Source organism: Oreochromis niloticus, linkage group LG5 (assembly GCF_001858045.2).
Source record: "Oreochromis niloticus isolate F11D_XX linkage group LG5, O_niloticus_UMD_NMBU, whole genome shotgun sequence".
In the NCBI taxonomy this organism is placed as follows: Eukaryota; Metazoa; Chordata; class Actinopteri; order Cichliformes; family Cichlidae; genus Oreochromis; species Oreochromis niloticus.
The window spans coordinates 28,716,636-28,730,560 of record NC_031970.2 but is presented as its reverse complement, the minus strand read 5'-3'; the positions used below and the strand labels follow the sequence as shown (position 1 = coordinate 28,730,560).

The 13,925-nt window shown below is 38.4% G+C and overlaps 2 long non-coding RNA genes across 3 annotated transcripts; both read right to left on the bottom strand.

Annotated features, from left to right (window-relative positions):
• Positions 1–358: 358 nt before the first annotated feature.
• On the bottom strand, positions 359–3,316 carry LOC112846940 (uncharacterized). Its single transcript, XR_003220163.1, has 2 exons — positions 2,986–3,316; positions 359–1,540 (listed from the first exon to the last, which is right to left on the bottom strand). It is a non-coding gene; the product is annotated as an uncharacterized LOC112846940 (long non-coding RNA).
• Positions 3,317–6,650: 3,334 nt separating this feature from the next.
• LOC109202139 (uncharacterized) lies at positions 6,651–12,941 on the bottom strand. Of its 2 annotated transcripts, XR_002062062.2 has the most exons (3): positions 12,878–12,941; positions 9,211–9,608; positions 6,651–7,849 (listed from the first exon to the last, which is right to left on the bottom strand). It is a non-coding gene; the product is annotated as an uncharacterized LOC109202139 (long non-coding RNA). The 2 variants fall into 2 exon arrangements; XR_003220221.1 differs by lacking the exon at positions 6,651–7,849 and having other exon boundaries at positions 9,169–9,608.
• Positions 12,942–13,925: the final 984 nt, after the last annotated feature.

Below are 13,925 nucleotides of genomic sequence, written 5' to 3'. Positions count from 1 at the left end.
TTTTCAGTCATGGCATTAATACAGAGGATTTACTTCACTAGTTTGATCAAAGAGATAATTTGGAGAAATCCTTTTTACTGTGACAGCTGCATGGTTGTTGTACAAGCAGCACACAAAAAGCATTAAATACTGAATGTAACAAGCACGACATGTTGTGTGGGATCTGGCTGTGGGTGCTATTAATGTTAGCAGTAATAAAGTTAGCAGGCATGCCCATTCTTCTTCTTTTCTTTTCTTTTCTTTTCTTTTCTTTTCTTTTCTTTTCTTTTCTTTCCCAAAACTAAACACACCATTTAAGTGGGTATTAAATACAACCTGTTGTATGTAACTGGAAATGCAGGCTGAAGAATAACTAAAATAGCTGCCTATATGATGATAATTCATTTGTCTACTGAAAAATAAAGTCTAAATTTAAGGGTCTTTTTTTTGTTGCCTTACTCTTTGAGTCCTTAAATGGCCTGTGGCTCAGCAAAGAGGAGTGTGAAACTAGAAACCTCAGCTGTGTAAACCTTTGTAGGGCTAGGAAAGTTAATACACTTCCCTCCCTTTAGGATTTCAAATGCTACGTGGACAAATAATCTAGAAACTGTAACATAGAGTTTTCCAGTATTTAGTTTTTCTCAGGAACTAAATACAAACATAAACTGACATTTTATTAGCAAGTCATCCTTATTGTCTTCTTATCAGTTGAACCAATTACTTAAACTGGATACATCATCAACCACCAAGTACTGGTGGGATTGAATTACGTAGTGAAACAAAGTACTATTTTCAGTGTAATCCTGTGTTTGCCAGGGATTGTTGCTGAATGACTGCTCCATCCTATGTTCTTTTGTGTACAAGGGCACATTATGTGTCGACACTCATGTCCTAAGTGGGCCCCGGGGAGAGCTTCTGTGTCTTTAGCATTAAAAACATTAAAAACAGATTGTATCATGGAAATCATTGCATAGGCTCAGGAACACTTCCAAAAATCACTGATCATCTGTGAACACAGTTCACTGTATCATCCACAAATACATATAAAAACTCTATCATTCAAAGAAGATATAAACATGTATGAATAAAGATATAAATGGATTCAATTCAATTAAAAAAGCACCAAATCACAAGAACAGTCACCTCAAGGTGTTTTTGTAAGGTAAAGAACATACAATAATAAAAAGAAAACTCCCTCAGATGGCTCCCAGATGGCGACAACGGGAAGGAAAAACTCCCTTTAACAGGAAGAAACCTCCAGCAGAACCAGGCTCAGGGAGGGGCAGCCATCTGGCATGAACCTGAACCTAGACACACCACAGCTTTATCACAATAGTTGCATGATAAAAAGCAGAGCAAAGAAGTATGGCAACAAAACTTTCTGTATAAGGAGAGATCATAAGAAGGAACTGAACATGTTTTATCCGTGTTTGAGGTATTTGGCGGTTAGACTCTGATGTCCCATCACAGCAGAACAGAGTCCCACCGGTGATAGGGAGCCTAGACGATGGTGGTGTAGATGAAGATGGAGGCTTGAAGGAGCTCGGTAGCAAGAAGGCGTCTGCAAGCGAGAATGACAGATGCACAGTGAATGCTGATTGGCCTGAAGAAAGCTGGGAGAAAGATAATTGGACTAGATCTGTGATGTCACAATCAGCTTGACAGTGTGAGAAAGTGGAAGTGTGGAAAAGCTTCGATTAGCACCAAAGACCTGGGAAGTAGACCACAGATCTTTGTTATCTTCTCATGAGCTTCATTAGATCATGACTGACTGCTGCCTTAGTCAGCATGTACGACAGGTTCACAAAGGTGGTTAAACAGCATGTATTTTTCTGTTACTTCTCTGTTAACATTTAGCTGAAACCGGGAGGCACTTAGTGTTGCTGCATAGCACATAGAGTGAGAGCTCAGTTGAAAAAGTTAAGTTCCTGCAGGGTGTAAGACATTGTATGTCACATTTTGTGAACAAACATCCACCATATGCAATGACTTCATGGTGTCTCGTGTCTATGTAACACTAAACTATTTGGTCAGTTGCTTTCATGGCAAATGAATGGACAGATAAGATGATAGGTTCAGTCTTCCTATCAGCTTTCTGACAATAAAAATAATAAATACATTACATGATACCGTAATACTATATATCTGAAAAACAACTAAAATATAAAAACTAACATATTTGACATATAAATATGTTAAATATTTAACATTTTTGGTATTAGTATAATTATTTTTAGTATTTATTTTCTTGTGGTCCATTTAATTCATTCAGCTCCAGGCATAGTGGTAACTGATGAACAAACATATGAAACAGAATTGGCAAAGGCTAATTTCCATCTGATCCCTTGTTAAATGCTTCATTATAAAGTTAAATGTAAGAGTCATGTGTGGCGGGCAGGATTTGGACCCAAATGCATAACAAAAAAAATAGCTTTAATGGGAACAAAATACGAAAAAGGCTGGCCAGGAACAAGGAAACAAAAAGCAGAAAGACAGAACGATGAGGGATGAACTGAGTCAAACTGAGGGAATAAATACAAAAGGCGATGAGAGCAAACAACAGACGCCTGTGAGGACAGATGACAGTGGACAAAATAAAACAGACTGTAACTTAACTCGGGAACAGAAACATGGACTTGACAGAGAACAAAAACAAACTCAGATACAACGGTGAAAATGTGAACCACAGGCAAACTAATAAACAAACTGAATATATTTAACCATAGCACAAAACACTGGGCAAAAAACACTCATGACCATGACAGTAAGGTTAAATGCAATTGAAACCTCATAATGTTGTTCTACCTTTTAGCGAATGAGCATATTGTCGTGTAATACTCTGGCATTTCTCCCAGTTTCATAATTATACAGCTCAGGCTCAGGTCATTCACTCACTGGAAGATAAAGACACTTGGCCTAGCATCATTGTTATGTACGTGTATGTGAGATATTGACAATGTGCAATCAATTAGAGCGGAAAAGTATTACTTAAAGCAACCCACTTACTATGTGCCTGAGTGTTGTCTTAAAGAAAAGCTGTGGCTTCAAGGTGATCCTGCTTTTATTGCTTATGATTTTGTTGACCCAGGAAACATAGAAAAATTCTTGCAGACAGGCTTTACTTCTGAGAAATGCTTCTGCTGCTCAGAGCTTTTCTTGCTTTTTAAGTTATATTTTGGCGTCTTTAATATCCGAGTTATCCAGGACTTGGTTTCAAAATTGATCCGCTGGTCTATTCATGCCTTTGTAATTTTCTTGCCATTGGATGACTTGATAATCTTTTCAATCCCTTTTGATTGTTTTGTCTTTGACCTTATGTTTTCAGCTTTTCTGGCTTACCAGCGCCACTGCCAATACCAAACAATCTGTAAAGCTTCAACAGAGTTTTTGATAATCATTGATTTTCTCCCCCGGACAGTCTGAAACAAAAACACAAGCCTTCAAACAGCAGCCCTAAACCCTTTCAGTGCAACATTCGCACAACAGTCGAGATAGCGATGTCCAGAAACACAACAAATTGAACTGGACTTGTTGGTCATTTGTGTCTGTTTCTTTGCCTCCTTCATTGCCCAACTATTATTGAAAGTATGACCTGGTACACCAAATCCCCAAGAAACACTATGACTGTCCAATGACGTAACATGTCCCTCTTTTCATGCTGGTTGCACTTGGGTGAGTGTGTGAGCTGTAGTGTATGTGCAGCAGCTGAGCACATATTCTTTGGTGCATGTACTGTACGTGTAAACACTTAACAGATCCTGTTTCCTGTAACCTGTAATTAGATGAAAACTAACCCACTGCACAAAAGTGACTCATGTTCTGCAGAGCTTCAGTGATAACAGATGCTAAATCAGAATCACAGTACTCTAAGTACTCAAATATAAATATGAAAGATGGAAAATGTGAACTCCATATATCAAAAAAATAAAAGGAATAAGCTCAAAGTATACTTTTAGATTAGATATTAAAAACTGAACAACACTGCGTACAATGTAAACAAAATATTACAAGAAATTATAACAAGAAATAGCCCAGGTGTCAATTGGTGGCCACAGGCAAGAAGGATTTCCTGAAGTTCTGTGGTGCATCGTGGTCGAATCTGTCACTGAGTGAGCTCCTGTGGCTGTCCAGCAGGAGATGTAAGGGTGTGAAGTATTGTCCAGTGTTGGCTGCAATTATAAACCGCTGTTAGAAAGTTAAGAGAGAGAGTCAGAGAGTTAAGCTCCACGCCCACAGTGTTGCTGGTCTTGCTGATCAGTTTATTGAGCCTGTCCACCACCCTCAGTCTGCCGTCCGAGCACACCACAGGATAAATTATTAAAACCACCTTATGGCCCTGGTCCATACTTCCGTTATAAAAAAGGATAGTTCTTTTTTTTTAAAAGAGCATTTATAGAGTATTTCATAAGATATGATGATTAGTTCAAATAACATTTTAGAATCCTTAAAATTAGTGTGCTATGGTTTTAAAACGATTTCAAAAGAATAATCACTGGTGCTATTCCACGTCATCACTCAATTAATTTTTGTATTTTTTAAGACCTCATGAGCTTTGTCGTGGCTGTCACTATCTGACAGTGTTGTTCTTTAGTGCAATATAAGTTTCCCCAGCATCCAGCTATGTTATTGTTTTTCTGGGCTCCTTTTATTGCTGATGCAGTTTTTCCTCCATGTACCTTCTCGTGTCTATTGTTTGCTGCTGTTTTTGTGACGCAGGTATTTTGATGAATACCTATTTTTGAGCACAGGCTCAAAAATGGTGATGATTCAGCGAGAAACAAGAAGCTCTCCGCATAATAATTCTTCTGGGATTCGTGTTATAGAGGATAATTGTGATTTAATGGACCAAACAAAATAAGTGTATTCACAAAAATCACATAAATTCGTATTTGTATTCGCAATATTTGAACCACTCTGAACACACTGTTACCTGACTTTGATTTCCCTCTAACGTGTTGAGCGTCTTCCGACTCGTGTAAACAGTCCAACCACAGAGGGAGCATTCTTTTCTCGCTGAAAGTAGGCCACAGGTTAAAGGAGAGCAGGAGGATCCTGGGTACTCTGGCTGCGGTTGTCATTTCATCTCTGCATCCTACAGTCTTACAGGATTACTGGTAACAGGCTGTGGGGGTTGCTAGACTCAAATTACTCTTGCAGAAGCATAATATTTTCCCCAAGTCCACTGTAAAGATCAGATGGCGTTCAAGGCAGCCAAACAGTTCGTTTAAGTAACCCTGACTCACATAGCTGCCCAGGAGTGATAAGTGAACAATGAGGTGTCATGTCAGGTTGTGCTGCACAAGACAATAAAAAGAGATAAGGATGACAGCCTTTGGCTTAATGGCTGGATCAGTTGTCAAAGTTTAAAAATAGAGGCCAAATTGACATCATGACAGAGGCCTTTCACGTATATTGATACAACGATCAATGCTCTGCTACTCTGGGCAGAAGCTGTCTGATTTCAGAAAGAAAACCTAGAAACATGAGACGTGAGATACGTGCAAGCATGCATGCATGTGTGGAATATGGATGACACAGCTTCTACCTCTTTATGTAGCTCTTTATTCAAGGGCTTTATATTGACAAAGGTAAGAGCTTCTCAGTTTAAGTGTCTACAGGGTCAGTGAAGAGCTGGGTCAGTCAGACGATGTCAGACTCAAATATAGCCGTCTCCAAACATTGCCACAGTGGGGTGGATAATATAACCCTCCAAATGTGACCCGGACCACACAACATCATTCACACATCAGCTGCTCTAAAACAAACTGAGAGGCTTGTGAACAAACAAGCTGATGTTCAGTTTGCCCTTTTATTGTCCATTTTTATTTCAGTGTTAGTATCTATCCTGTTTTACTTCTGTTATCTTTTTTCAAGGTCTTGGAAATGTGTTTGGGCAAAAAATGGTTGCTTATTTTTTTTATAACAAATATTATTCATGTATTTACATGAAAATCCTTGAATCATGTTTTGAAATCAAACGTTTGATTTCAAATGTGAGCCTGTGCAGCGTAATTGTGTATTACAGTTTTTTTCTTGCTTTGAAGGACTGTCAATGTACAAAACCTGCCCTGTATTTTGTAGGTTTTTTTCTCCTTGTTTGTTTGTGAGTGCAGGCCTATCCTGAGCTGCCCTCACCACGAGAAGTCCTTGCAATTAAACTGAAAAACGGGATGTTTGCATAAGAACGACCACGTTTTCAGTGCGTGAACAACTGCAGTGTGGGTCATAGTCTAAAATACTGTCTGAAAATAATAAGTCTGTCTTTAAAAACAATTTATTTTTCTCTCAGCACATCCTTTAACCTCTGAGGGTTAAGTCCGAATTGAATAAATCTAACCTAACCCTATCCTAATGTTATTTTAAAAAACTGTTCTCTCACATTTTGGTAATTAGAAAACAATAAATGAATAAAATCCAAACATCTGGTTTGTGAAGTTTTATAAGTTTTATTTATTTTTTTTGTATGTTGATTATGTTGTTTTTGCTTTTTCTGATTGCAGCCATCACTTACAACATGAAACAAGTGACATCAAATTGTCCTAGATTAAACTACAACAGTATATATATAGGTAAAAAGCAACATCCAAGTCTTAATTCATGCTCAATAATCCAGGTAAGGAAATATCCCCATAATTGATTCTGGATCAGATAATGATCAGATCAATGGGATTTTCAGATTAACATTTTTATGTTTCTAATTTCATTAGTGGAGCCAGCCTAGCTAGTTCTCTTTTTTTCATTTGATCCATAAACGCTAACTAGCTGATTGCTTTCTATTCTGGCTATTCATATCTTCAGCTTACAAAATGTCAAGGTACTTATTGTCTTGCCAGTGTAAAAATTTGCATTGTATTTTCATTGTAAGGAATAGTATCATCTAACCTCTTTAATAGTAAGTTCATTTGTGTTTGTGTTTCATAATAAGTTCAGCCTTGATCTTATGAGAGCTGGTCTCCATTCTGCTATACAGGTGCACATTAGTGGTGCACAACTGTTGCTATTTTAAAAACCATAATACCAATATAGCTCCTATTAATTATACCTCCCTCTGTGCATAAACACACTGACAGCAGTGCTAGGTATATAGAAATGCGTTCCCAGAGCTAATCAGTCATTTCATGGTGCTAAATTTCTGTTTGCCAGATGTTAGTTTGACATTTGATTAACTGTTGCACCGTTAGACTGTTGTTTTGAATGTCTCACTGCAGTAATTGACTTTGGGCACTTCAGTGAATTTTCGTTACAGCTTTTCTGGCAGCTCAGAGATTTTTTTTTTTTTTTTTTACTTTGCTTCCTGCTACATTCTCCATGCAGTGTTGAGGGTGAGCTACAAATATGCCTTTCTTTAAACTATTTCAAACCTTAGTCTATAAATGTGAATGTGAAGTGGCCACCTGTTCACCTTGAAATTCTTGAAACACTTCTCAGTCTGTAATAGATTATTAACACTCCATCCTGGAGAATATTCAGATCTGTATGGCTGGAAGAACCTATTTTATGCATGTGCACTAAAATGTTCATTATATCTGCAAGTGGTGAAATCGGGTGGAGTGTGCCTTCCAGAAATTATGTCAACAAATTTGATTTTTTTTCACTACATTTGAGTTAAACTGACATCTGGCTGTTACACTGCAGAGAGTGGCAAAAGCAGTGCTGTGAGATGCCCACCACTGGCAGAACAAATGAGTGGAGAGAGAATACAATTTTAATCAGTTTAAGCTGATGGTGGGTGTCCTTGACAGGTGTGCCAGTGGATCCTGTGGTGGAAATTTGCAATGCAAATCCCAGTGTCTAGACTTTTTCCTTAACTATAGAGATCAGTGTTATGTTCACTGCACAGGTTTATAAACAGTCTCGGGAACCTGAGGACCTAGTGATGAAAAAGAAAGATAAATTATTAGGCTTGGTGAAGGGGAAACCCCACACAAACACACACAATTTTTAAAATCCTTTTCAGCTATAAATTATATCGATAATTATTTTGCATCATGAAGAATTGTCCCTAAGGCTTTACTGTGTTATTGTGACTTATTTTAGATTTTGACATGTGAGTGCATGAATATGTACATGAACATAAACATTTTTTTAAAGCAACAGAAGGGGCTTTAAACAATGTCTATTTCTGGCATTTGTTCTGGTGTGTTATTCCAACCTAAACACATAAATAATGTCACATAAAATTTTAGCATCTCATCATAAATAAACAGACTGTAATAAGTTAAAGAGTAATTAACCAAAGAAATGTGCAAATGATAAGCAGCAACACCCCAATCCCAACTGCCCCACTGACAGGGAGCAGAGAGAATCTGTTCATTAGTCACAGAGAGGTCTGCCCATAAGATTGAGAGTATATAGTTAAATATGTTACAAAATATGAGAACTTGTAGAATAAAATGTGAAAAAGTGGAAAAAAAAATTGAACTTGTCAGGGAGGGCTGGTTGAGCAATGAGGGGAAAGGGGAAAAAAGAGTGCACGGGGTGAAAGAACAAAACAGACTAAGGAAGGTGAGAAGACATAAATTTAATGGCATGCTGCAGTGGTAATATAAACACCTGGGAGTGAAAAAAAAAGTGAGTGGAGATAAAGTGGCCGGTCCTACAGCAGACTGACCCTCTAGCAGTATAACTGGAGAATGCTTTATAAGCTTTATCAAAAAGAAAAGTTTTAAACCTAAAACTAGAGAGACAGAGTTTGTCTCGCCTCTCCACTGCAGCATTTCGGATTGACTGAAGAATTTTCAGGGAACTTTTAGAACAATCTGATAGTAATGAACTCCAGCAGTCCAGACTAAAAGTAATGAATGCACACATTAGTTTTTCAGCATTTCTCTGAATGGAAGTTTCTAATTTTAACAATAATGCACAGATAAAAGAAAGAAGGCCTACATATTTGTTTAATATTTGCATATCCTAATCAAAGATGACCCTAAGATTTCTCAAAGTGTTGCTCAAGGCCAAGGTAATGCCATCCAAAGTAAGTATCTGTTAAGGCATGTGGTGCTGAGTTTGTTTGATTTTAGAGCCAAATAACCTAAATTCTGTCTGAATTTATGAGAACTACGCTACATAGATAAACATAGCTGGTTATCATCTGCATAGCAATGCAAATGTAAGTAGGTGTTTATAATAGTATGTGTAATGTGTAAGACCAGCATGTATTCAGCAGAAGGTGGGAAAAGCATTGCCTGGTTTTGATTGTGTAAACATCATAAAACTGTGGATGCATCCTACCTTTCATCAACAGTTCAGGTGGCTGCTAATGGTGTAGCGGTGTGGGAGGCATTTTTATTGGCTTAAACACAACAATCTAAGTCAGTACTGGTGCTGACCATGTCCATCCCTTTAAGACCACAGTCTAACCATATTTAGCGGTCTAGCCCACTACTAGCAAGGTGTAACTGATAAAGTTTCCAGTGAGTTGAACCTGCACCACACTCATTACATACTATAAATTCCAGATATTCCACTAAACATAGTTGGGTGATGTCTCCCATAGCTCCCTGGTATTCTAGTGGTTAGGATTTGGCTCTCTTTGGACTTCTGCAGATGAGGAGGCTGCACATTCTGGAAAGCAGCAGAGCAGGGATTACTGGCCTGGTGAGTGTGAGGGATGAAGTTACATGCTCTACCTACAAACACACACAAAAGCACAAAAGCATTACCTTAGCCAAATATTAAGGACCTGAAATAAAAGGCTTCTTTTCACTGACAGACACAGCAGTTCACCTGTCAGTAGCATAGCAGACTGTCACACACTGTGCTCGTTCGTTTATGTAAAAATGTTAAAGCAAAAAAATGTGAGACCACTTTCAATCATACAGCTGGTTTCTTGGTTCTTTAAATTTACCCTTTACACGTGCACAATAAACCATAAACTGCAGGGCCACAGTTGAAGCGTCTCCTTTGCGGGTGTAATATTTTGACTGCTGAAGAAGTTATGGGATAATGAGGCATTTTGTGACAACAACCAGCGCTGAGTTTTGCTTTGCTTCTTTATAACTGTTTTGTGCCGATCAAACAAGCAGGCTGAAATATTCTACCCTGCAGTTATCATTATGCTAAAACTAAAAGATGGAAGTTAGACTGTCACTTAAAATCCGAAGATGGAGTTTGTTGTGAATGAGTCTAAATAACATACTGCCACACAGGCTTTTCATGGGCTCATTTGGCTCTGCAGGATTTTAATGGCTGGTTTTCAAGTCACTGTAAGAGTTGAAGTGTGTCAGCATTTTTCACTAAAAGACCTTGATGAATGTTAAACCTGCATCTCTGAATAACTTAAAGATTTATTCAGGAAAATTAAATGGACAGATGGCAACAGTCAGCAGCGGGCTCTGGCTTTTTATTGTGAGAAAAGTAGGTTATTTTGGTTTTTTAGGATGACACAGAGGGAAAGACAGAGAGAGAAAGAGATTTCCTCTCCAGTCACATGAACACTTATTTTTGTACTAATATTTTAAATCGTCCAACTGTGTTTTAGACAGACAGGTGGCTTTTAGGTATAACCTAGAAATCCATGGCCTAAATCCCTTGCTTATCATCCTCCAGAGATGCACAAACTCGTGGACACACACACACACACACACACACACACAACCACAAAAACAAACAAAGCAGCACAGGAACACAGCTCACAAGATCAAACGGGCTGCATCTGATGCCTCTGGTAAAATTTTCCACATTAAAAACCTCTTGGTGATTGGCTGCACTTAAAAGTTTTTTTTGTGTGTGTGTCTTCCACACTACAAAACTTTAGAGGCCGGGGAGTTATGTGCTCGAAATGTTTTTATCTGAGTGTACTGCATCAATGTGACAGCTTCTTGAGATCCTGGAGGCTACTTTGTGTCCTCTTTCAATTCACTGTAAGCCGTCACCCCACGTGATCGAATGTAACTTTGTAATTTTTGTTCCTTGTTTGTTCTCACAAGACAAAGTCACTGCTCTCTAAGGCAAAATAATAATGCCCATATTTCCCTACAAAATGATCCACAGGGATCATTCTCTAAATGCTCCTGCTGTGGGCGTGAAAGAAGATTCCTCTCTTAAGAATTCATATCCAACCTGCATCCAAGATTGCATTAATGGACTAAAAGATAAACCCTCTGGGTGTGCCTTTTGATATTTAATGGGTCTTCTTTTTTTAATCAGCTGGCTCTCTTTTCCTTGTATGTATTTGGAAAACAAGACATTTAGAAATCTGAAATCTGCTGTATCTTTAGGCTAACTGCATCAGACTACAAGCCCAACTGGAGAGTTGTGATGGGTAATGAGGGACAAATTAAAGGAGGAAACAAAAAAACAGTACAAAAGTAGCTCGAATGTTGCGTTTTCAGTGCTACTAAACATACTACTGCTACTACTTGCTACCATCGCTACTGAATCAACTTGAGCACTAAAAGAGCTTTCTTACTTCAAGGTGCATTCACCCATTCATACAAGTGCTTTTCTCTACACTTTTCTATGCTTTGCAGTTCAATACGCAGGCTGGGGGAAGCAGGGAATCAAACCACCAACCTTCCAATAAGTAGAAGACCCACTCTACCTTTTGATATAGACACTGTTCTCATTTGCAGTGATGTTGCTTTTTGGATATTTTATGTAATATAGATAAGGCTGCATGTCTCTTGGATTGGAAACAAAATATTCATAAAAGTTTTAGTAGTGTTCCCTGCTGTCATTCTTCTTAACCCAGTTTACCCAGTTAACAACATTCTCAACCCAGTAACACTGTTGTTACATTCTTACTGTGATGGTCCGGGTGTGCGGCTGTAAAATTCCACTGGATGTCTGAGCTTCCCTGGTATCTGCCCATGGGCAGGGGCCACACCCTCCCTCATCTGGAGCCACTGCTTCCTCACCAGTTTGTCAATGACCCTCTGTTGGTAACCAGGTCTCATGCTTCATGCTAGTAGTTGTGTGAACTTCTATACTTTTTGAGATATTAAATTTGTTAATGCAATTTTTTCGTCCCATTGAAATGAATGGACCACATTATCGGTGTGGTCACTGATTTTGCTTGCCGGGGTGAGCTGTGTTTTAGCTCAGTGAGATGAGCAGCTGTTCTCAGAGCAGGAGGCTAGGGTTCGAATCCCACTTATGGCAACATTTTTTTCAGTTAACAGTTAAACTTTTTATACTCTTTTCAACACAAATTTCAGCGTCTTCATCCCTTATCAGCAGAATTTTCAGTTTTTTCACCTCTTTTCAGCAAAAATTCCAGATTCTTCAGCTGTTTTTTTAGCAGAAACTTGAGCTTCTTTACCTCTTTTCAGCGCAACGTTCTGCTTCTTTACAGTTTTTTCACATCTTTTCAGCAGAAAGTTCAGCTTTTTCACCTGTTTTCCGCTCAAATTTCAGTTTCTTCACCTCTTTTCAGCAGAATTTTCAGCTTTTTCACCTCTTTTCAATGACCTGATAATCAGTTTGGCTCAGTGAGATAAGTAGCTGCCTTGAAACCAGGAGGCCCGGGTTTGAAACCTGCTCATAGCAATGTTTCTTTTCAGCAGACAGTTCAACTTTTTCACCTCTTTTTAGTACAAATTTCAGCTTCTTCACCCCTTTTCAGCAGAATTTTTGGCTTTTCACCTCTTTTCAGCAACAATTCTTCTTCTTCACCTGTTTTCAGCATTCACACAGCATTTTCGCAGGAAATGCAACTTTTTCTAGGTTAAAATATTTCTGCTAAGTTATTGTATTTCTGCCAAGTATTACTTTTCCTCTTCGTTATTGCAGTTCTGCTAAGTAATTACATTTTTGCTAAGTTCCTATGCTTCTGCAAAATTATTACAATTTTTGCAACTTTTCAGCTATTTTCAGCAGACAGCTTCAGCGTTACAGCATCCACACAGCATTATCACAGGAAATGCAAATTTTTCTAGTTCTCAAGTGCTTTACTTACCTTGTGATTTTGTGCTCTAGTTGCTCCCGGATACTCCATGGCACTGAACTACTCATCTTGGAAATCTGGTTCACCTGCCTGCTCTTCGGAAATATCTCCTTGCCTCACCTGCCTGCCCTCCTGCCCTCACACTACCACGGAACCTTCAACGCTCAGGACAGCCGACACACACCACCAAACCCACCCGGACTGCACCTCTCCTTCAATTCTTCCATTTCCCACCTGCACAGTAAGACAAAAATATTCATAGTATCCACTCTCTCCAAGACACCTCACTGGCTACCATTTTAACACCGCTCTCCTCTCTTCCTAATTACCTAATTACCAGTCCAGCTCTGATTGCTTCCTTGGACCTGTCACTCTGCTTTTTCTCCTCCCTCCAAGCCAAGTCCCCATGCCCCGTTTATCAAGCTTTAAGTCGAGTGCTATTGTAAATATCATCTCTGTGCTGGTTAATAAAACACTGTTAAAACCTTTCCTTAGCCTCTGCTTTGGGTCCTCTGTACTTGGGTTTGGTTTTGGTACTGAGCCTCCGGCCGTTTTGTGACGTTTACCATGTAGCAATACTGTTACATTTATTTACAAGTAAAATAATCAATTTAAATAAGTAAATAATTACTTGCAAGTAGGGTTAACAGATTTTTAATTCTGTCAACCGGTAACAGTTCCCAAATAAGAAAATAAAATCTGCAGAAAAGATGTTAGTAGCCACCACCTGCCTCTGTAAAAGAATCCACTTCAGGTTTTACGTAAAGTAAAGCTGTTTTCAGAATAAGTCAGATCAGGGTTTGTTTTTTTTGTTTGTTTTTTTTACGTGCTTTTTGGTGCCAAGGACTTACTTTTTGTTGCTATACCTCTGACACAGCTTCACTACTGCAAACAAGAAATTCTTTGCAAAACATACTGCAGTTATCCACTTGATATAATTAATGCAGGCAGCTTGAGTTAAAATCTTGATTGCAATTTCACATAAAATTACCGGATCACTCATAATTGAATTATTTTTAAAGGGAATCTTTTAGGAAAGAATACATTATTCACCTGACTG